Source organism: Ornithodoros turicata, chromosome 4 (genome assembly GCF_037126465.1).
Source record: "Ornithodoros turicata isolate Travis chromosome 4, ASM3712646v1, whole genome shotgun sequence".
NCBI lineage: Eukaryota > Metazoa > Arthropoda > Arachnida > Ixodida > Argasidae > Ornithodoros > Ornithodoros turicata.
Window position 1 is genome coordinate 69,027,770 of NC_088204.1, and position 21,638 is coordinate 69,049,407.

A 21,638-nucleotide genomic window follows, 5' to 3' on the forward strand; every position below is an offset into this window, starting at 1 on the left:
CACCATTGCCACTTATCCAGACAAATCGGTGTTGAAACATGTGTTGCATAAGCGTGTTTGTTCCAGCTCGTTTATTCAAGAATGAAAACCGACGGGGGATGCCGCTTCTTGGATTTCTTCAAACCTTTCTGGGACAGCTGTCGTCACAGGAAGCGGGTGTTGCCTTCGATGGTCACTGTCTGCCGGTGGATCCTGACAGGTTGATACATACGGCGTGTCCTCGTTGTTGATGTCTGGCTTGCAAAGTTTCGAGTAGGCGTCTTTGCAGGCAGAAACAGATGAAACCTCCGCTGCTACGTTCTTCGCAGCCCACATTTCACACTCTTGGAAGAAAAGAGACGGAAACATTTAATTCGTGATTCGTCACTTGAAGAGAGGTCCGGTACTTCTCATCACAAGTAGAAAAACATGTTGGTCGACGATATCAGTCATAGACGTATGAGGCGTCTGCTTTGATCCATGGGTCCAAATTCTTCCTATAATAAACCTTTGATCCATGGGTCCACATTTTTTCCATAACAAACCTTCACGCCTTCAGGATCTTGAGCTGTATGGCGTGTTCAAACATTTCTGTGTCGTGAAGAGAAGCGAAGTACACCTAACGCTGCAGAAATTTCATCTGTCAGGAAAGTGACTTTACGTACAGTGTATGCCTGAATGCTTCACTAGTGAGCGTCGATCCTTACCTTTCATCCCAGCCGTAAACTAGGAAACCTCTATGAAAATGAACCCGGAATGGCACAGCACACTCTTAGAAATGAACTTCACCACATAGCACGTAGCTCGCCAAACATAATCCCGAATGACATCGTTACCTCCATTGTTACCTACCTCCAACCAAACTTTTCTCCCGAATATTTTTCTCTGCTAACGGATCCAATGTCACGTTGAAAACGCTGCAGCCTTGTTCGTCGTCAAATATCATTTTGTAAATGAGTTCTGCGTTTTGGGAGAAATAATATCCCATCAAATCCTTAATAACAGCTAAGCACTGACTGTCACACAATGACATTTTAAAAACCGGGAGACGTAGAAAGACTGTACATGTTATAAGCTTCAGAACAAACGAAAACGCGGTGGGTGGGCTCTCGAAATATACGCACGGGCGGATCGCGCAATAGCAGGAAGCTCGGACTGTGTATGGAACATGTGATTCTCGAATGGGGGCCCTTCTCGAGTACTGGTGGGAAAATCGCTTTAAGCGTCACTACATAGATTCAATGGAGTCAACCTCTCTAAGACCACTATTGGTTTTCTCAATCACGCGCTTAATAAACGCCGAAATGACTTCGTCGCTGCATTGCAGCCCTCAGGTCACCAAGGCGCCACAATGAGCACATGAAGAGGTTCATCTATTGGGGGTATGTGAACAATGCAGATTACCGCTGGTGGTGGTAGTACTGGTGAAAGGGCTCGCCGACTTGTACCTACCATGAACTGTCGACAAATCAAAACGCTTAGGTACCGTTATGTCGTGGTCTAGGTAATAAAAGCGCAAGACGCGGTCAAACACACAGGAAGTGTCCTCACAATAAAGCCTTCCTCCTCCGAATTTATTTCATATAGAGTGTCAGCGCTATACCCATAAAACGAAATTCGTCAAAACGCGAACGCAACATTACAAAGCGTGTAACGTGATCAGGCGCGTGAGCATGCATTCTAATTAAACGGGGGAATCGCTAAGTCTTAGAAATCGAAGTAGAATTCATTTAACTGAAATTGGTTGGGCTTGGGTGGAGTCTTTATACTCGCTCCTAAAAGCATAATCATTTTTGGTTTCGCATGTGCACTTGCCTAGGTTGAAGTATCCTGAATTGGATACTGACATATGATTCCTCTTGTTGCCGCTTGGAAATGTTGCTATGTACGTTTCATTCCTTTGGCTGGAATGCGCATATGGTCAGGTCCAATCATGCAGCAAATACAGATCTCTTGAAAGTGAAAAGGAAAGATCACTTACTAAACACCCTTCTCATCACGATCCCCCATCATCGTCAAAAGCGTATCGTTTGAATTTCTCTGAAGGATTCTTCTGTATGCGCACACACTGTGTCCTCCAGGTCTCTGGTATGTCCGCCGCACCAAAAAGTAGACGTCGGTCAGGTTCAACGTCTGTAAACACAGAGTAAGAGTACGAACGGATAGTGAAGTTTGTTGTCCGGTGATTTAAGGTGCACGAGAGTTTTTGATGTTGCCGAATATGCGCGACATACAACAACAACAACCCAGCAAACCATATATATCCAGAAAACGTCTACAGGATATCCTATTTCGGACGTTGGGATATCCCACGGACTTTGCCACAGAACCTATTTACATCCCCGAGACATTCTGTGGACTAGCACTTCTTTGTCATTTGTAGATCCTGCGAATATCCCGAGAACGTATTTTTAGGATATACGGACGTACGTGGGACATCATGCAAGCAGGTCCACACATGCACTTGCTTTTAGTTGTACATATCTGACATGACAACACCACTCTGATATGTATGTAAATATATATGTATTTGCATACGTAATATGTACAATGTTAATTTTTACGTGAGTGTGTTGAAATAAATGCCTCGAACATCAACAACAGGTCCAAAATTCGGGGAATGTAGTAAGCCCCGCCAGCGTTCGACCAAACTCTGACGTACCGTCCACCAAGGCTGACCATGCTACCACACGTGCTTCCACCGTAAAAAGAAGAGCAGGCTCTCTTTTTGTCCCCTCCACCGCGTACACGAATTTGAAGGGAGCATTCACAACGGTTTATGCTGACAGAATGCCCAGAGCTTATACTGAAATAAAGATAGTTGGGGCAAGTTCGTTACGTATTTGGGCCGTGATACACCTGTAACGGTGAGGAGGTGCTTCTTTGCAATTAACCCGTGAATCTGCAGAGACATGGTATAACCAATAACGTTTCTCACATTCCTTCATGCCAGATAGTGTGTTTTTAATTCAAGCTATTGTCTAAAATAGGATTAGCTCCTGAGTGGAGCTATAAAAATGATCAAATTCCACTGTTGCTTGACGATCGTTACGAATATAGATAAATACTTTCACGGCTAGCAGCACGCGAACGATGGAAATATATAACAATTTTGCTTGTTCCCCCCATCCAGTTAACATTTACTGAAGTTTTTGCTTGCTCTAAGCAGAACAAAAATGTGGCTGTCGGAACAAGATGTCATAAACTTCACGTTTATTAGCATATCTTCAGTCAACGTCCTGGCGACGTTCCTGTGACGTTCAACCAGTGCCCAAAATCTCGTGTACTAGATCTTTCATGGGTATCCAAGGGATCTCCAGGCTTTTCCTCCATTCAAATGTCCAAAGCGCGATATCCTGCAGACATACCTAGGACATCTGTGATTTACTCGATAAAATAGAAACGCGAATGTCGTTCTGGGACATCCCACAAATATTGCATGGATGTCGAGATATTCAGGACGTTCACGACCTTGTAAGGATGTCCTAGGGATATTAGTGGTTTACTGGGAACAAATAAATCATGACTATGCCCAGTAAACCATTTATATCCAGGCAATATCTATGTGATATCTAATTCTGGATATTTGGATATCTGATGGAGGTTCGTGAGGATCCAACTTACATCTACGTGACGTCCGTGAGATATGCATTTTAACCCTCAATGTCCCCGCAAGGTATTTTAGTGGATATCTGGACACAGATTGGACGTCACAAATACTCCTGACCTAAAATTTAATATTAACTTGCGCTTACTTACTTTTAGTTTAATACATATCTGAGATGACGACGCCACGCTGATATAAACGGAAAGCACATATTTATTACCAAACGGCCTGGGGTGATTCACCACTTGAGAGCAGTACGCTACCCCATTACATGAGAAACATGAGATGGGAAATATGAAAATGAAGTTATGTGCAAGTAAAACTCTTGAACTCCCGTCCTCTGGTTGCGCAACGCTACGTCACACAAAAGGAAGAAGCACATGAAAGAAGCGCCAATGGTCCTTGAGATGCAGGGGAGGACCCTACAGCGCCTGGAACAAGCCGGTAGCCAAGAGGAACCCAAAGAACATCAGAAGACCTTGACGGTGTTGCACATGGCTCTGACATGGTTCAATAATTGCAGCCAGGTTGAACGTCTGTCGGCTAGCACCACTCAGCTGAGCACAGAGTTGCCGCCTCTCCGTTTCATAGAGCTTACATTCTATAGAGGGACACATGCATGACTTTATAGAGGAGAAAAAGCATTAAGATTCAGTTCCGTGCCTGGCTGTCGAATGGAGTAAACGCATTGTTCTGCGCTCCTTGGTACCCGTACTCTGTGTCGATTTGTTGAGTGCATAGTCCTCTTATTAGCCATTGATGGAGTTATGTGTTAGGATATTTTGTTCGTTTGCAAGTCTCATTTAGTAAGACTTTGGAATTCGCAATAGTTTCATATGCAATCGTTGTAGAAGAATAAAGGAAATAATCTTGGGATAGTGATTCAATAAATAATGGGTCCCCTGTCTATAGCATACACGTCCTTGAGCCATGCAGGTGCATGATGACGTCACGCAATGGCTTCATTGCAGATTGACCTTGTCCAGTAGTGTCGACTGACCGTGTGAAAAAAAAATCGGTGTAGCCTTGGGACAATGGGATGACGTCACAACCAATGAGCAAGGCAAGAGGAGGGCGCAGGAATGCTCTTCTCTCTTAGCTTCTCCCAGGTGGTCGCCGCAGAGGGCGCTAAGAGCGCGCGCATGCGTAGCGGCAGCGGCGCGGCGCCCCAGTCACTTCTTCGCTGGATCTCGCAGAGTGCAGACGTGTCCTCGGTCACTCCGCAGTCCCCGCGCGGCGCAGTTTTTGTCAGGCTGTCAGATGGAGCAGTCGCATTGGTCTGCGCTCCTGTTGTGGTAAGCTGATTTGTTGTGTAACTAATGCTTTCGCCAACTTTGTCCCCGTTTTGTTTGCGATTTTTATGCCCGTGCACGTTGGGCGCTGGTTGCTGTTGTCCGGGCATCCCCGCCATTTTCTATCTTCTTCTTCCTTGGGAATGAGAGTAGCGCAGGCATGATTCTTAATAATTCTGTCGTGAGATTAGTTGAGAAAGCAACCACTAGGGGGGTAGCTGCGGGACTTTATACAGGAGAAAAAACCATTACGAGTCAGTTCTCTGCCTGGCTGTCGGATGGAGCAGTAGCATCATTCTGCGCTCCTGTTGTGGTGGGATGATTTGTTGTGTAACTAATTCTTTTTGTTGATTGCTATTGATGGTTAGCATACTCTTTGCTTTCCCAGCCTCTGTATTACGAGCGTTTTTCTCTTCGCATGTCCAGAGCTGTCCTAACCTGCCCAGACATGTCATGATGACGTCACAGCTGACGTCACAGGATGTCCGGAACTTGTGGTCATAGCTGCGATGGTCAGCGGCCGTTCGGGACCGCTTTCTTCAAGATGGCATCGTTGATCTTCAACTAAACTCCTTCTCTCCACTCTATCTCTATCTATTTTTTTCTTTTTTATGGACTCTCGTAGTGCACAACGCTCAGCTGGTCTGGACACGAGTTAGACACTCCCCAAATAGTGTGGTGACTCCCTGGAGGGTGCTGATTAATGTGGGGGGTCCCAATTAGCTCTAATTGCTAATTAAATCATGTTCAGGACAGTTGAGCATTGTGCACTATGAGAGTCCAGTACTTATTACTACCACCGGCGCATTTCTTGCTAGACAGAGACGCACTCTGTATCTGCACGCGATTTCTCACCTAGATAGAAAACAACGAAATTGCACACCGGCTTGACGCAACAAATAACAATTTTAATGCAGACGTTTCGTCTCCCATGCGGGGGACATCATCAGTGAAAGCAAAATGAGAGGCGACCGCAACCAGCGGATTACTTAACCAGGTCGGCGAACACTTCGGGGAGGGGGCCGCGATTGGTATTACACACTGAAGGTTCTCCTCGCAGGTGCCATGACTCAAGCAGTTTCCTGGGGCCCCACCTTTGTTCCCTAGCTAAGGTCACAGCATTCGCGTAGTCAAAAGAGTGATCGTGTTCCAACAATGTTCGGTGAGCTCTGTCTTAGATCGCGTTGCGTTTGTTGAGTTGCGGACATCTCGTTCGTGCTCTTTTAGTCTTGTACTGCGCTTGCGGCCCGTCTCTCCAATGTAGGACACCTCGCAACCGAGACACTGTACTTTATACACAACATCCGTCTGGGACTCAGGGGGAATATGGTCTTTTGGCTTGGAAATCAGTGAACGAAGTTTCAGGGAGGGCTTGAATGCAGTCTTGATTTTGAACGGGAGGAGGGCTCGCCGAATGGATTCTGATACACCTTTGACGTATGGGATGGTGACGATGCCGTGTCGGATGCCGTGTCGCAGGCTCACCACCGGCCTGATTCAAACTTCCGTTTACCGCAAGCCCTGTGATACCGGTAATTTCCTGAATTTCGAATCCTACCATCCGATTGAACACAAACGCAGCGTAGTGAGAACCCTGCTTCAACGCTGTGAAGATTTCGCCTCCTGCCCGGAACAACGTACGTCCGAGGAGATGATAATCAAGGAGTCACCCATGAAACGAGGATACCCGCTACGTTTCTTTGAGAACACACGAAAACTCATGCACGAACCCAGAACCCGAAGGAAAAACGATTTCCGACACGGCATCGTCACCATCCCATACGTCAAAGGTGTATCAGAATCCATTCGGCGAGCCCTCCTCCCGTTAAAAATCAAGACTGCATTCAAGCCCTCTTTTGAATACGCGAATGCTGTGACCTTAGCTAGGGAACAAAGATGGGGCCCAAGGAAACTGCTTGAGTCTCCTTGCACCTGCGAGGAGAACCTTCAGTGTGTAATACCAATCGCGGCCCCCTCCCCGAAGTGTTCGCCGACCTGGTTAAGTAATCCGCTGGTTGCGGTCGCCTCTCATTTTGCTTTCACTGATGATGTCCCCCGCATGGGAGACGAAACGTCTGCATTAAAATTGTTATTTGTTGCGTCAAGCCGGTGTGCAATTCCGTTGTTTTCTATCATGACTTCTCCTGGCTTCTGGAATATTTTTGCATCGATTTCTCACCTGGCACCAATCACATTATCTCCAGCCCATCGAGTAGAACTGCCGATCCTCTACGTTCGAAGCGGCAGTTTCCCGTCTAACAAGCTGCACACCATGCCCACTGCGCACTCCTCATATGCACCACCTATGTGGACTATTTTACGCCTACAGTATATACAGACATCCCTGGCCCAAACCCTTGCTAGAGATGATGAGTTCAGGTGTTCCTTCTTGATACGAGCTGTTAATGAATGGAAGAGTTTACCAGATCATATCGTGAGAAACCCCAATGCAAGTGATTTTCAGCGTAAATTTGAGTCACATTATTTATCACTCCATTACGAGGACACATAAGTACTGTATTGTTATTGTTGTAAAAGTTGTATTGTTGTATATTATTATTGTATAAGTTACCGTATTGTATATCCTAATCGACTGCCTTTTCTTCTTTGCAACCCTTTTCTTTCCTCAGCGTCTTAGTGTAATGTTGAAGTGTAATGATGTATTGTATATTATGCCCTCCTGCTACGCATGCCTCGGCAGAGTTTGCAGTACAAATAAATAAAAAATGGACAAGTTCAAGACTAAAAGCAGTATTCTGAGTAAATACTGGTGGTCGTCCATTGATAAGGACGTCAAAGGATACGTTCAGGGCTGTAACATTTGTCAGCGCTTCAACAGACAAACATCTAAGCCCGTGGGATATACTTACATCCTCGATCGATTCCCACACAACCATTCACCACAATATCCGTCGGTCACATTGGTCCACTTCCAGAAACAGGAAATGGAAACAAGTACATCATTGTATGTGTTCACCACACTACACGTTTTATAGTAACGCAGGCTATCAAATCCACAGCATCGTCACACATCATACAGTTCATTAGATTCGCACAACTTTTATGGGGCCGGTTTATCGGCCTCGCTCAAATATTCTTGCATGGTGCTCGATATTTGTGCACTAATACATGTGCCACTCTTTGTGAAGTAGCATAATGTCTTCCACTACGTCTGTTTTGTTTCGACCATTACGTTATGGGTATGGAAACATCTTACCTTCAAGATATTCGTGTTTTGTATAGCAGGTTGTTTTCTTCCACGATTTCGATTACTTTTTGTGGCTGCACAATGACATCCGATAAAACAAAGCACCAGGGCCAATGGCATGAGGTACACCATCGTTCTCCAGAACGTGTTTCTACGCCAATCCAATCTACGACACAATTTATATTCCGATCCCAGGTACCACGTGTCGAAGACCAAATGCTGTGTTAACGAAACTTAACTCAATTGCGTTTTGACTTGATAATGGTAAAAATATAATGTAGTTCTGAAGGAAGACAAAACAATGGCACGTTTTTTTTTTCTTTTATAATATTAACTCAGTCTCACCATGTTTTCTAACCGGAAGGGACTAACTGGAACAACATTTACATTTCGCGAAACCAGCTCAGGTTCCCAGCACACCTTAGGTCATTCCAGTGTTCCGGACCACTTAGCAGCTCCAACTCAGCTGTCTAAACCTAAATGATCGTCGTGTTTATAACGGATACGTATTTCAGTTAAATTTAAATGATTCAAAGCAATATCAGGTTCTCTGATGCCTTACGTGCATCGTTACAGACTACTGGTTGCGGTTCACGTGAAAGCAAACAACTTTAACGATGCACTGAACATACTGACTGCACAATACACAATAGCTGACAATAGCGATCCGATCCAATAGCTTTCGTACTTACGGTAACGAGCATATCATTTTTCAATAACCCTTTTCTTTATAGATGAGCCTGAGTTTGTGCTCGGTTATCTGTAACGAGCTTTATCTTTTTTGTAATTCCTTGCCAGCGCCACGACACAGGGTGTGGCTATCAGCGGCATACAGGTGCGGAGGGATGAAGAGAGGACACTATCCAGACAACACAAAATGATCCGAGAAACGTCACTGGGATGTCACAATGGGGATGGTGCGGACATCTCAGGGATGTTCCAAACACAACCTAAATATGTCCGAAAAATGAAAAAATGAGACACCGAGAAATGTTTCAAGGATATCCCGTGGATGTCCCTGAGGGATGTGCTTCAGTGATGAATGGGATGTCGCTGAGAAGCCCCCCCCCCCCCTCGTCCCTCTCCCATTTTCAGTGCTGTTCTTTCCACTTTTTAAGCTATATAATGTACAGAGCACTGCAAGCAACATGCACACACCTTGGGTAAACATGACAACATTTTATTGTTCCTTTTGATTAGCACGTGTTACCAACCAGTATGTTGATCATCAATAGTTTGAGGCTAATAAAATATCACAGTTCGAGCAAACACTTGTACAGGGTTATAGCTCTTTCCTTAAAAAACACAAATCCCACTAAAAATGAGGGGTTACAGCTGCTGCTTCTAAAGGAATTCAAAGAGGCAAATAGGATGAAATGGTGAGATAGGAGAAGTTTAGGCACATTAGGAGCAAGTATAGGCATTATAATATGCAACATTTACAAAATCCTTTCTGCATCACACCACAGCGTCGAACGCTGATAATGCAACTTAATTGCAGCAAGGAAAAGGTGACACAAAATTTCAAATGGGATGTAGTAGTAATAACTGCGCGTAGTGTTTTGTTCTTCTGTAGTAAGGCAAAGTACTGTACTGCGAAAACACGCAAATAGTTATGTAGGGACCCCTACACTGCACTGCACTGTGCTGAGCACATCAGCAACAAATAAGACTAGTGGAAAACGACTAAACAAGGCACTGTACGGGGCTGCAAAAACACAGAAATAGTTATGTAGGCACCTCTACACTGCACTGCGCTGAGCAGATCAGCAACGAACAAGACTAGTGAAAACTGACTAAAAAAGGCACTGTAGTGTGGTGCGAAGAAACGCAAATAGTTATGTAGGCACCCCTACACTGCACTGCGCTGAGCAGATCAGAAACATATAAGACTGAAAGGTGACTAAAAATTCGAAAACATGCAAATAGTTATGTCTGACAGTGAAAGACAGGTAGGAGCTGCAACAAAGCAGCACATCAGCAGCATATAACATACTGCACAAAAAACAATGAGGTAAAGTTTGTACTCCAATAAGCCACACAGTGCACAGTCTGTCACAGTCTTCACACACCAGCTTTTGCTGCTGCCTCTCATCTGCTTGAGGTGCGTGGCGTAGCCACGACATGGCTGCACTCTCCACTTCCTTTAGGGTATTCTCACCAGGATCGCTGGCATTTCCTACCAAGCAGCCTGCAAGTACACAGTGAGTGAGGCATTTCTTACAGAAAGAAGTATGGATAAGAGATAACAATTTCAACATATAAACACATCCTGCAGAGAGGGGAATGTAATTATTCAACCAGAAAAAGCAAGTGATGTATCAAAACCAAGGTTATTTGATAATGATTTTGACCGAAAGTCTGTCCTATAGACCCCGGCCGTCACACGTCACATCCAAGATATCATTGTGATAGGGAAAGAGTGGATCATTGGCAAAACAAATGCACGTTGGTGTGGCCGTTGTGGGGTTTGTGAGATATGGTCAGGGTAGTATCTGCCTCGCACGTGAAGTTTTTCTTCCTATCACCTTCGCACAATGTCATCCTTCAATAAAAACAATCCTGACAACAACGCATGTCATTGGCGGCTGCCAACACGCGTGTCTTGTTTTGCAAACGACAGATCTCGACATCTGGCATTGTGACAGATTGCTCGCAAACAGTAGGTCGTCTATTTCTGTGCAGGCTACGTTGTTGCTGAAACGGTAGGAAAGCGCGGACTCCTCTAAATTGCTGTACTCTTTTTGGCTGTGCCAAATACGTGTAAAATTTGAAAGCATAGCCTTCATTACCCTAGATTATGTGCGCCACATAAAATTCCTGCGTCATGCAATGCTGATGATGATGATTAGTATTTTAATCGCGCAGCAGCGACAAAGGCTATAATGCGCCAGAACGTTGTTAAAAGTATGCATTCTAGGCAGTGTGGCACATCATGATCATAGTTTCAACCACAGGGGGTGGTTCCCTTATCTCTGCTCAGGGTCTTTTTGGCATGGAGAATACGAAACACCTTGCACTTTTGCATGCTGGTAACATTGATGACAAGGCGTAAATAACCTCGACATAATGAAATTCACAGGAACATAACATCTCTAGAGACAAACCTGGAGCGGCATGTGGGGCAGTTCAGGGGCACTTCTGGTATGGACAGCTGAGGGAAGGGCAGCAACGAATATGTGGCGAATACCGCTGGCTGCAAGTCAACGATACAGAGAGAATTGAATGTACACGTGATTATGCAGTGGTGTCACAAATGGGAGACATGGTGTATCAAAAGCTCATATGCAATATCAAGAAGAAATCCAGTGAATATGGAAGGAAACTGTCTGAAAAAGTATTTGCTGTTGCAAAAAATTCCACATTTGTACAAACCGGAATGTTCCTGGTACAGTGTGTGGGGCAGTTCAGGTACACTTCTGGTTTGGACAGCCTAGGAAGGGGCAGAAGCAGAGGTGGGGCAAATACTGCTCGCTGCAATTCAAGTATAGAAATAACTAAATGTACAGGTGAATATGCAACGATGTCAGAAATCAGAAATATCACATGCTCGTAATAGAGTGAAAGAGAAAACAGAGTGCGTGCAAAGAAATAGACCAGAGCAGTCTTTCCTATTGCAACAAATCGCATATCAGTACAAACCAGAATGTTCCTGGTAGAGCATGTGAGACAGTTCAGGTGCTCTGAAGCTTGATGCTGCTGTTACGCTAGGCATATGAGATGGTCCTGAAAAATATTCCTATTTTAATACCAACACATGCACAAACCCTGCTCAGCACTATGAACAGGACTGTCAGAAACCTATGAAGGGAAAATCACGTTCCCTACATACCTTCAATATACCCTACTGGGATGCAGCTCCAATGAATCATCCTTTTCAACTTCGCTATGTCCACTGTACGAAGCATTGGGGCTGTTTTGGCTCTCTTGTGGAAAAGAATATGGGAATGTTGGTGGCGTTATAAATGATAGTGTTGATAGTTCTGTATAGCGTTAGGTAACAGTGTTTAGGTAACAGCTTTCTTGCACCGCTTTCCTTAAGTGACGGTGAACAGTTTGTCTGGATTTCTCCATACTGAGGTATCTCTCAAGGCTATGCAGCTCTCATTACAGCGCTCATATATTCCAAAATGTCACCTCGTCTGCAAAGCGTGAAGCGGGAGACGCGCTTTGTGTTTCAGCTGCATCTGACTGTCGTGGTCATAACTGGTCACGATGCGCCTGCATCCACAATAGTAGTCACATAACATGCAGTTCAAGAAGTGTGGGAAGTCTAAATATACTTACTTTTGCTTGTCATTGCTCACGAAACTTTCATAGCACCCGCTCACGCCGCGCATCACACCAGACGCCCAGGACAAAGGCTGCGTTCCAGAACTCACCCGGGTCGACCCGAGAGTAGGGAGTAGCTACTCCCCGCGTTCCAAAACCTACTCGATGACGTCGCGACCCGCGTTCCAAAAGCGGGTTGCCTACTCGAGAGTAGCTACCCGAGGTCGACTCGCTCTACCCCCTGTCAGAGGGAGTAGGTAAGGGTAGTGCCGTCAGAGCTGTCGTCTGCATTGTAATCTACGGTCGTCTGCTTTTGCTGCTGCTTGTCCCGGCAGCATCATAAAGGATGCAGGAAAGTTCCAGTGGCGATTTTGCGACCTGATGTTTTCTTCAGTGCAACATACACGGAACTATATACAACACACATCAGATCGTTGCATGTGAGGGTCGAAATCTGTTTCTATGCGTTTTAGAGCTAGCTGCGGACGGGAACAGCGCTACCCTTTCTCGGAACGTGCGGTAAATACCCCTAATTCGTGGCGTGAATGCCTTACGAACCCACGCAGGTGTCCCCATACCAAAGTCAACAGCGTCACACTAAAGCGAAGCAGCCGACAGCGGTTCTTATGTCGCGGGGCCCAAATGTCAATGTCGTCTGCTGTCGCCATGTTGAGAATCGTACTCGCGCCCGTTCCACGCGTTCCACAACCTGCCCGAGGGTTACCCTACCCCCATAGTCACGTGGTACAACTCTGTCACGTGACCAACTCCTACTCGAGGGTTAGTTGTGGAACGCACCCAAAGAAACACCGGAACGGCCGGAATCAGATAGCTAAACGGCTAAACTTCACTAAAGGCACATTTCTCCGCCGTAGTAAACAAAACAATATTGTTTCCTTATTTTTCGGATGCAATAGGATGTTCTAATAATTCAGAATCAATAATTCTTATTTTTTCTTTTCATTATTTGGGTTTTGAGCGCCAGTTGCAAACGTTCTCGATAGATGGCACAGCGCTCGCATCTCTTACCCTCGAATTCTCTGACAACCCCCTTACCACCGCTTTCCGTACCGCTCATCGCCGAACGTCCCAATGTAGCTTCAATGGGGCGATTTCGCGGATTTCAAATGCTGCGTTTCAAACGAACATCCTATCAATGTACCAGAAACCTCGCATGTGGGACTGCGGATGTTTGGATCTGTTTGGGATCTGTCCCTACAAAGTTTCGTGTTGTCTGGGTAGGAAGGCATGGTGGACAGATGGGGTTAGTTGCCGCTCAGGCAGGTCTCTTAGAGAAAACTGTATGAACGGTCTGTTTTAGCTTGGCATTGCACATGTTGTTTTTATCGTGTACAGCACCACGGTGCGCTAGCTTTCTCCGGGCCTCGTAGTATGGAAGACTACCTCACTATTGAGAAATAATCGGGAATAATGACGTAAAATAGTTACTCCACAACGCCGCGTAAAATTGTTGAAAATCGCTTATCCGTGATCCAGTAGCCAAAAATGAACAAGGGGTTAGGTAGCGGAAAATGTAACGTGCTCTATCCACGTTAAATCCTCGCACCCACTGACAACACCAACAAAGTAATGAAACCGCACTCTTAAAAATGAACTTCACCGCATAGCACGCTCCTAGCCAACCATCATCTGGAATGATACCGTTATCTGCCCTGATTGGTTGAAAACGAGACGAGTACGCCTTTTTTGTGACACTTATGCTGTTCATAATTGTCACAAAAAAGGCGTACGCCCACCGTTTTCAACAAATCAGTGGTGATAACGATATTATTCGAGGGTTTTCCTCAGACGCTTTCAGACATATGTCGGCGCAGTTCCCCTAGAAGTCGGCCCAGGACGCACATTTCCCCAGGGCGTCAGTCGTGACGTTGCCCACATACGTGAGGCCGACAACGGCAAGCCCTTTCAACATCACCACCACCACCATCATTTTTAAGAGTGCGCAACACACACACACACACACATAAAATCTCTCTCTTAAAAATGAACTTCACCACATAGCACGCTCCTGGCCAACTATCATCACGAATGATATCGTTATCTGCCCTGATTTGTTGAAAACGGGAGGCGTACGCCTTTTTTTGTGACAGTTCATGAACAGCATAAGTGTCAAAAATGGCGTACTCCTCCCGTTTTCAACAAATCAAGGCAGATAACGATATCATTCGAGATGATGGTTGGCTATGAGCGCGCTATGCGGTGAAGTTCATTTTTAAGAGTGTATACGTGGGTGATGGTGGGGTGGAAGAGCCACTGCACGTGGGACACTGCCCATTGCTACTGGGAAAATCGGCAGACGACGGAAACTGTGCAAGGCGCATTGGCGGCTTTGCAGGAGGAGGTGGTGGGAGGTATTCGGCCGCCGTACAAGAATCTTTGCGAAATCAAACGGGCGATGGTCCATGCTGAATAAACGCCGCTCCATAAAGAGGCGTTGAAACCGCAAGCGTCTGGTGATACATGGGTGTTTCCACTCACCCAGTGTGACGAATTGAAACCTTGTGTGACAAGGTCTCCACCTCCCCCATTCCTATGCAAGTGGTACTGTGCATGGCTGTGACTTGACACTTAAAATGTGGATGTTTGTTCTTGTCATATCTTCATGTTTCTTTTCTTTTTTTTTTGCATTGGATTCCCTACAGAATGTGTGTAATATGAAATACTGTTGACTCACGTCACAGGGCGGACGGTTTCGGAAGTCCCCTTACTTGGATTACGTATTGATCAATTTCCATTGTCTGAGTCAATAAATTTGCCATTCCTCCTTGTGCAATAACACGAAAAAGGTTCACTTATGCCATTCTCTACGGATGCCCTTATCATTGTTGCTTCTTGATACAACTGTGCTCCGCTTTCGTTACCCTGATGTATAATTTTCCTCCTTTCCAAAAGCAATCTTGTTTGTATTCAATATAAAACATCATGCATTCAAGTAATCTATAACTTGGGATTATGATTAGGAGACACGCGAGAGAGGAAGCAGGTGGCGGAACGGCAGCAGCTTAATGCTTCTTGCTACGAAGACCTACGAAGTTTAATATTTATTGTTCCTCGTTGCGTGCTTTCATGTTCTTTAATTCCTGCCTGTCCTAGATATAAGATTTTGCCCTTTTCCGTTCGCTGCTTATCGTGCATATTCCTTTGTTCGCTAAAGACGATGCGTGCGTGGATATCATCGTCTCAAGTTCCGATGCATCCACCAGGGCATCAAACCCCAGGCGAGGTAGGGATTGCTGTCGTCATTATGTCGCGTTATCGTTGCTGCGTCTGTGTTTCCAACTGCTTTTCGTTTGAGTCATTCGGTATAGGTTCATCGAAAGTCAAAATTGCGCAGGGAGATGGGTATTTTCATCAATGTGAACCTGCATGGTAAATTTTACCTTTAAGAGTACGGATGAACACGTAAAGCATCGACACCGCAAGCACTGAAAAATGCTTTTTATACTTTTTATGTGAGTAATAGCGCATGCAGTGCAGCGCGTGTATGGTATAATGAACCGTGAACGTGTCACAATTATCCGACTTGACAGAAAAGCAATAGTAACTCTGCAATAGAATGTGTATTGAGAATATGTATGTGTAGAATGTGTATTGAGAACGACAACTCAATCGAACATCAGTATGAATTGAGTTAGCTCAAAAAGAAATCAATAGGAATGTTATACCTCTGCCACACGGGCAGTTTTCAATGATCGTTGATCTCAATGGTCATTGAACACGCGCGTTGCGTCACCAAGCCGTGTAACGTGTCACCGTGTAACGTGTCAACTTCGCGTAAAGCATTGGATCCAATGCTCCCTGGAATGTTGACACGTTACACCTTAGATGGCGCTATGCGCGTGTTAAATGACGATTGGTTTCAATGATCATTGAAGAATGCACGTGTGGCAGGGGTATCATTGTACAATGTTCTATGGAGACTGTTATATATAGCGGCACAGCTATGATCATCACGGGGTTCACGTGCATCTGCGCACGCTATTGTTCGATCCTTTGGGCCGACCCCTGGTGGAAATGGTCTGCAAACCCAAATGATTTATGAAACCTTTTCCACTCTAAACCACTTACGTACAAAGTGGTTTCAAGTGGTAAAGGTTTCATAAACCACTTGGGATTGCAGACCATTTCCACCTGGGACATATTCGGTTGCTTGTATTTCTTTTAGACATTAAAGTAACTGCATCCTTTGCTTACACCACACTAGCGACGAAAGAGCTCTACAATGTCCACGCAGGGCGCAATCGACGTCTTTGATGGCAAGTCCTGGTCGCTGTGGATTCAGCGCCTCCATTTTTACTTCGAGGAACACGGCATCGAAGATCAAGTGAAGAAGAGTGTACACCTCCTGACGCGATGTGGTCCGGCTACTTTCGAGACTGCCAGAGCTCTCTTAGCCCCCTAGCGTCTACAAGGCGCGCCATTTGCGGAGGTCGTTCTTTCACCGCACAAGATCGCTTCCACCCAAAGCCTTCAGAGTTGCTCAACCGCTGCAAGTCCCTACGAAGAGATCGGCGTGCGGGAGAATCAATCTCCGACTACATTGCTGCGCTTCGGTTAATGGCAAACGATTGTAATTTTGGTCAGCTCACGGACTTCGGTCACAACCTGCCCAGTCAACACACTATTGTAAATTCGGCGAAGAAAAAGTTTAAAAGTTTAATATCAACAAGATGAATGTTGAATCGACGATGAAAGCGAACGTAAAATCATCACGTCAAAGGTCCGCTCGGAAACACGTTGATTTAACAAGTGCCGGTCAACGTAAATTTATCGTATATGAAATGCAGTTTATGTGTGAATACAATATACCAGACTGTACGACATGAGAGCATAAAATAAACAGCGCTTGACAACGTTTCTGCAACGCTGTCATGACGATAAAAATTACACGTTCAATGACATTTTACATTTATTTTAGTATATTCCCTTAAACAATTTGAATGTGCTTTTAGGCATCCCACAAATAATTTCGCAGGAAAGTGGGGAATAGAATCACTTTATTACCCAAAGCACATATGGCATAGCCAACCATCATCTCAAATGATATCGTTATCTGCCCTGATTTGATGGAAACTGGAGGCGTACGCCTTTTTTGTGAGGCTTATGCTGGTCATAATTGTCACAGAAAAAGCGTACGCCTCCCGTTTTGAACGATATCATATGGATAACGATATCATTCGAGATGATGGTTGGCTACGAGCGTGCTATGCGGTGAAGTTCATTTTTAAGAGTGTAGGTGCTGACTTGAACTTGCTACAGCCCTCGTGTTTATCTTGGCTGGTGGTTGTGCGGGGTCCTCTGCTTATCTGTACACGTAAGCGCTTAGACGTTGCATCTGTGCAAGATCGTGAAGTGCCAACTGATGTGCTATTCATGCCTGTGTGAAGACGACTTTGTGGTTATATATGTTTGCAAACCATACAGCGTCAGTTTATACAGATCACGATGACAATATCACCACCTTAAGTAAATTATGTATGTTATTTTATTCCCCACATTCCCACCAGCAATGGGGTAGAGTATCGCCTGTGGCGATGAACCTCCCCACTCTCCAAAGCCAAAATAAAGTTGTTGTTGTTATGTAAATAAGAAGGATCATCGATGTTACTCACCTGTATAATTTTCTCGTGTCCTGCCTGCTAACGACGCAACTGTAGCCTATGGTCCTGTGTATGAAATAAATAAATGGTCGCTAGTCGCCTTATAGACGGCTACCGATTTCACTGTCCTTCGTGTTTTTCAATCTCTGGAACTCACCGGCCAAGTTGAAGTTCCGCCGTCGAAGCACACTGAGAAAAACGACAGAGAAATGATACGGACATATTAACGTTAGAGAATCTTTCCATTTACGTAGCATTCTTACCTGCAGCGCATTAGACGGTAAATGATTTCAAGCTTGCACAGAGAGACACTTTCCGAGTCCTGAAAGTACATGTAAGATGAACTACAGTGAGTCGACCGCAAATTAACCGTAGTACAAGCACGCTAATGTGCCTACAAGCATAGCCATGATCGTTTTCATTTTCATTAACCCGGTGCGCTGAATCGACTGGAAGAATAATAGTCTCAAACGAACGCTAATAAACAAAGACACCACGGCCGTTTACCTTTATTTTTTATTCCCCTCGTGCCAACGTATATGAAACAGCTGAAACAACTTGATGAAACGTATATGAAACAACTTCCCGATCGCAGGTTTCGCGAGAGCTCGACTTCGATCTATCATGAAGCCTCCACGCTGCCTGCCTTCGAACAAGCTGTCCAGTATCATGTCCCATTCTGCGAAGACCGGGCACATAGCACGAAACGAGGGCACAGAGGTCGTTACCTTACAAAGAGGCTGTGTTTCCTATTTGGGATTAACCTCCTTGGTGTAGACGAGCAGATAACAAGGCAGGTGACATTCCACCATACGTTGATAAGCGGCAAACAAAAATGATTCCGCCTCTTTTTTCCTGCCCTGTGTTTTTTCGACCTTCTATCTTTCATGGGGGCAGGAGCATGTCCTCCTCTCCACGAATCTTTGCGTCTGATTTGGTGCGCCGTTGAATACCCGAAACTTTGAAGCCTCAATTTTCGGGACTTTTTTTGGGCAGTGCCATTTGCAATATCGAGCGGATTTCTTAGTGGATCTGACTAAATTCGCTACGGGCTCTCTAATTCTGTAAAAAAAAAAAAACGGTAGGTTGACTTGGGAAATTTTGGAGTTCAATTAAAGAGATCAAATTATTTTAATTAAAATTAAATGAAAATAACTTTACAAGGTGGCAAATTCGGTTGCCACACAAACGCCGTTTACTCCGTATTTTTCCGTCGCCCCGTTTTTTTATAAAGTCCGAATGACACGTTTTTGAAACACCCTGTATAATGCACGTAATGAGGCGCAGGAGCCATTCCCTTCATCCTAGCACAACTGTAGAATTTTCAGGTGACAGGGCCCACATTCTCGGGGATCACAGGGCCACCAACAGCTGTCGATTTCTGAATGCAAAAAAAAAGGAACTGTTAACGATATGGTAAAGCAGAGCATAAGCAACGTTAATTGACTTAATGCGCTACGTAAGACACTTGCTATCGTTACGCGCAGACGTGTCGACTAACGACAAAATTCGGGGAGCCAGGCGTACGCGATACATGCTGTTTTCCTTTTCATGCACACCAGTGTATTACACATCAGACGTATTCAAATAGCAGAATAAAACGCAACCAGTAACGCGATACAGAATAGCACGTCAACCAAGTCATGACCGATGACCTGCAGAAAGTGATGAAATTCGCGATTCCAATGAACTACAGGTGGCGCCCCGAAACTTCCAAGATGGCGGACGAATGGAGGTCTCCCGAGCGAAGCAAGCGTAGTCGACAAGGTGTCTGCCTATAATTATGTTCATCTGTTTCAGTTTTTAATACCCACAAATGGGCATGTTTCATGAAAAAGGAATTAACTTTATCATCTGGTCATCTCATACTGTGCAGTTCAACTCAGAGAAGTAGGCAAAAAGTTCCCGTCCTCGAAGTTTGCTTACAAACGTCGGGAGTCCAGTGAACGAAGGAGGCATTTTAGAATTTAAGAAGGCAAAGCAGGGATATGTTTCCATGAAGAGTGACATTTCATGTGTTTTCCAATGTGGATTACTAGTCTGCAATACCATGTTTGAGTTTCTCCTCCGGTAGTCCCTCGTATTTACGTGTGAGTGTTGCAATCAAGGGAACAACAGCTCCGTTGGAAGTGCAGTGTCTCTATTAATTGATACTTTTTGTCGGAACATAAAGTAATCATAAAATTGTAATGCACAAGTTAACTTTCACATGGGCATTTGCAACAGCCCAAGATAACACTTATTTTCTTTGCTTCGTGCGGTGAAGATAGCGTGCTCATATGACGTTAGCTCTGACCCTGATGTTTTCAGAACTCTGTGTCTGTATGTCAAAGGTATACGTGAACAATACATATTTTGAAAACCCTTGGCGTTCACGCGTATATCTGACAAGTTGTCTTCACTTTACGCCATACATGTGCAGCTATTTAACATGCATTATGCTGTGCGGTGAACATCTGAGCGCTGGAAGAGACGCTCTCTCAAAGTGAAGTATTCGTTTTCTCTACCGCTCTTTGTATTTACATACAACTTGGTGTGATATTTTTATCTTTGCGAGTCATTCATTGATACGTGTGCGGCACTAGACAGAAGCTTTCAATCCCAGAGAACATCCATAGTGGATGCTTGTCTGCGCCGCATTAGTACGGTGATATTGTTTACTTTGCCTGAGGTCTGAAAATGCATATATATCATCACGACAAAGAAATGCGGGTCCCTCGTTTGGTATTACTAAGATTAATATTAAGGTAGTATCGTGGTAACAGAGTTGGTCCGGGAACTCGGTCGACACATGGGACCTCCGTTCCGTTCATCTTGATTAGGGAAACAATTAAAAGAAAGCGTGGGGCATTTTCAGCAGGCTGAGAATAAGTTAGTAGTGCAACATTCCTCTTTTCGATGTCGATACATTCTTTGCTGCCTGCAATCTGTCCATAAGCAAGAGAAACGTGTATCGCCGTACTACTTCCCTGTCCGGACCCGCTGCCGCACCTCCACTCGCAGCTTTCTGAAATCGTCGCCCACGGCTTCGCTGGTATCGCGAATACGAGACATGGCATACCTCAGTTATACACACTGTTAGACGGCAGTATTTAACGTCTGATCACTGACATGCATCATACGTTCGTCTGCTTACCTTTCATTCCGGCGTTCATCTATATGGCTCGAACATCTTCGAAATCCACGACATGAAATCACCGTCTGCCCACATAGACGCCAGCTGCACACGGTCAGACGCGTCAGCTCGTCGGAGGAAACGAACGCGACCGAATCCACCTGTAAAATGAGCCTCAGCCAATCATGATCGAGAATGGTCACGTGGGGGACCGGAGCCAATGAAAAGCAAGTAGCGGGAATTTGGCGGGAAATGCCAGCGGCGATACTATTTTGCGGCGGCGAAACCTGCTTAGTGTGGCCAAGGGATGAAACTCGAGAGTTCACTTGTGGACTAAAGTGAGGCGCTGCGAGCTTTTCATGTCATCAGACGTCATGAAACGTCAGAATTTTACGTCGAAGCGCGAGTTCTCAACCGTCACGAGCCCATTGGCTCCTGAGGCCGCTCCCCCGGTATGCGAGCGCTCATTGGTTGGTTTGAAATTATGAACATTCCTTGGCGCGCTCAAGCCGGGGATCCGGCGACACCGTGTCGGCGGTGCCGG

General features: G+C 45.1%; 2 long non-coding RNA genes across 3 annotated transcripts; both read right to left on the reverse strand.

Moving 5' to 3' along the window:
- Positions 1-1,575: 1,575 nt before the first annotated feature.
- LOC135393390 (uncharacterized) lies at positions 1,576-21,224 on the reverse strand. 2 transcript variants are annotated; one of them, XR_010422608.1, is made up of 6 exons: positions 21,116-21,224; positions 18,243-18,301; positions 18,137-18,168; positions 17,992-18,045; positions 1,961-2,112; positions 1,576-1,883 (listed from the first exon to the last, which is right to left on the reverse strand). It is a non-coding gene; the product is annotated as an uncharacterized LOC135393390 (long non-coding RNA). The 2 variants fall into 2 exon arrangements; XR_010422609.1 differs by lacking the exons at positions 1,576-1,883; positions 1,961-2,112 and adding an exon at positions 17,277-17,756.
- On the reverse strand, positions 9,251-12,044 carry LOC135393389 (uncharacterized). The gene is made up of 4 exons (XR_010422607.1): positions 11,919-12,044; positions 11,462-11,812; positions 11,194-11,282; positions 9,251-10,277 (listed from the first exon to the last, which is right to left on the reverse strand). It is a non-coding gene; the product is annotated as an uncharacterized LOC135393389 (long non-coding RNA).
- Positions 21,225-21,638: the final 414 nt, after the last annotated feature.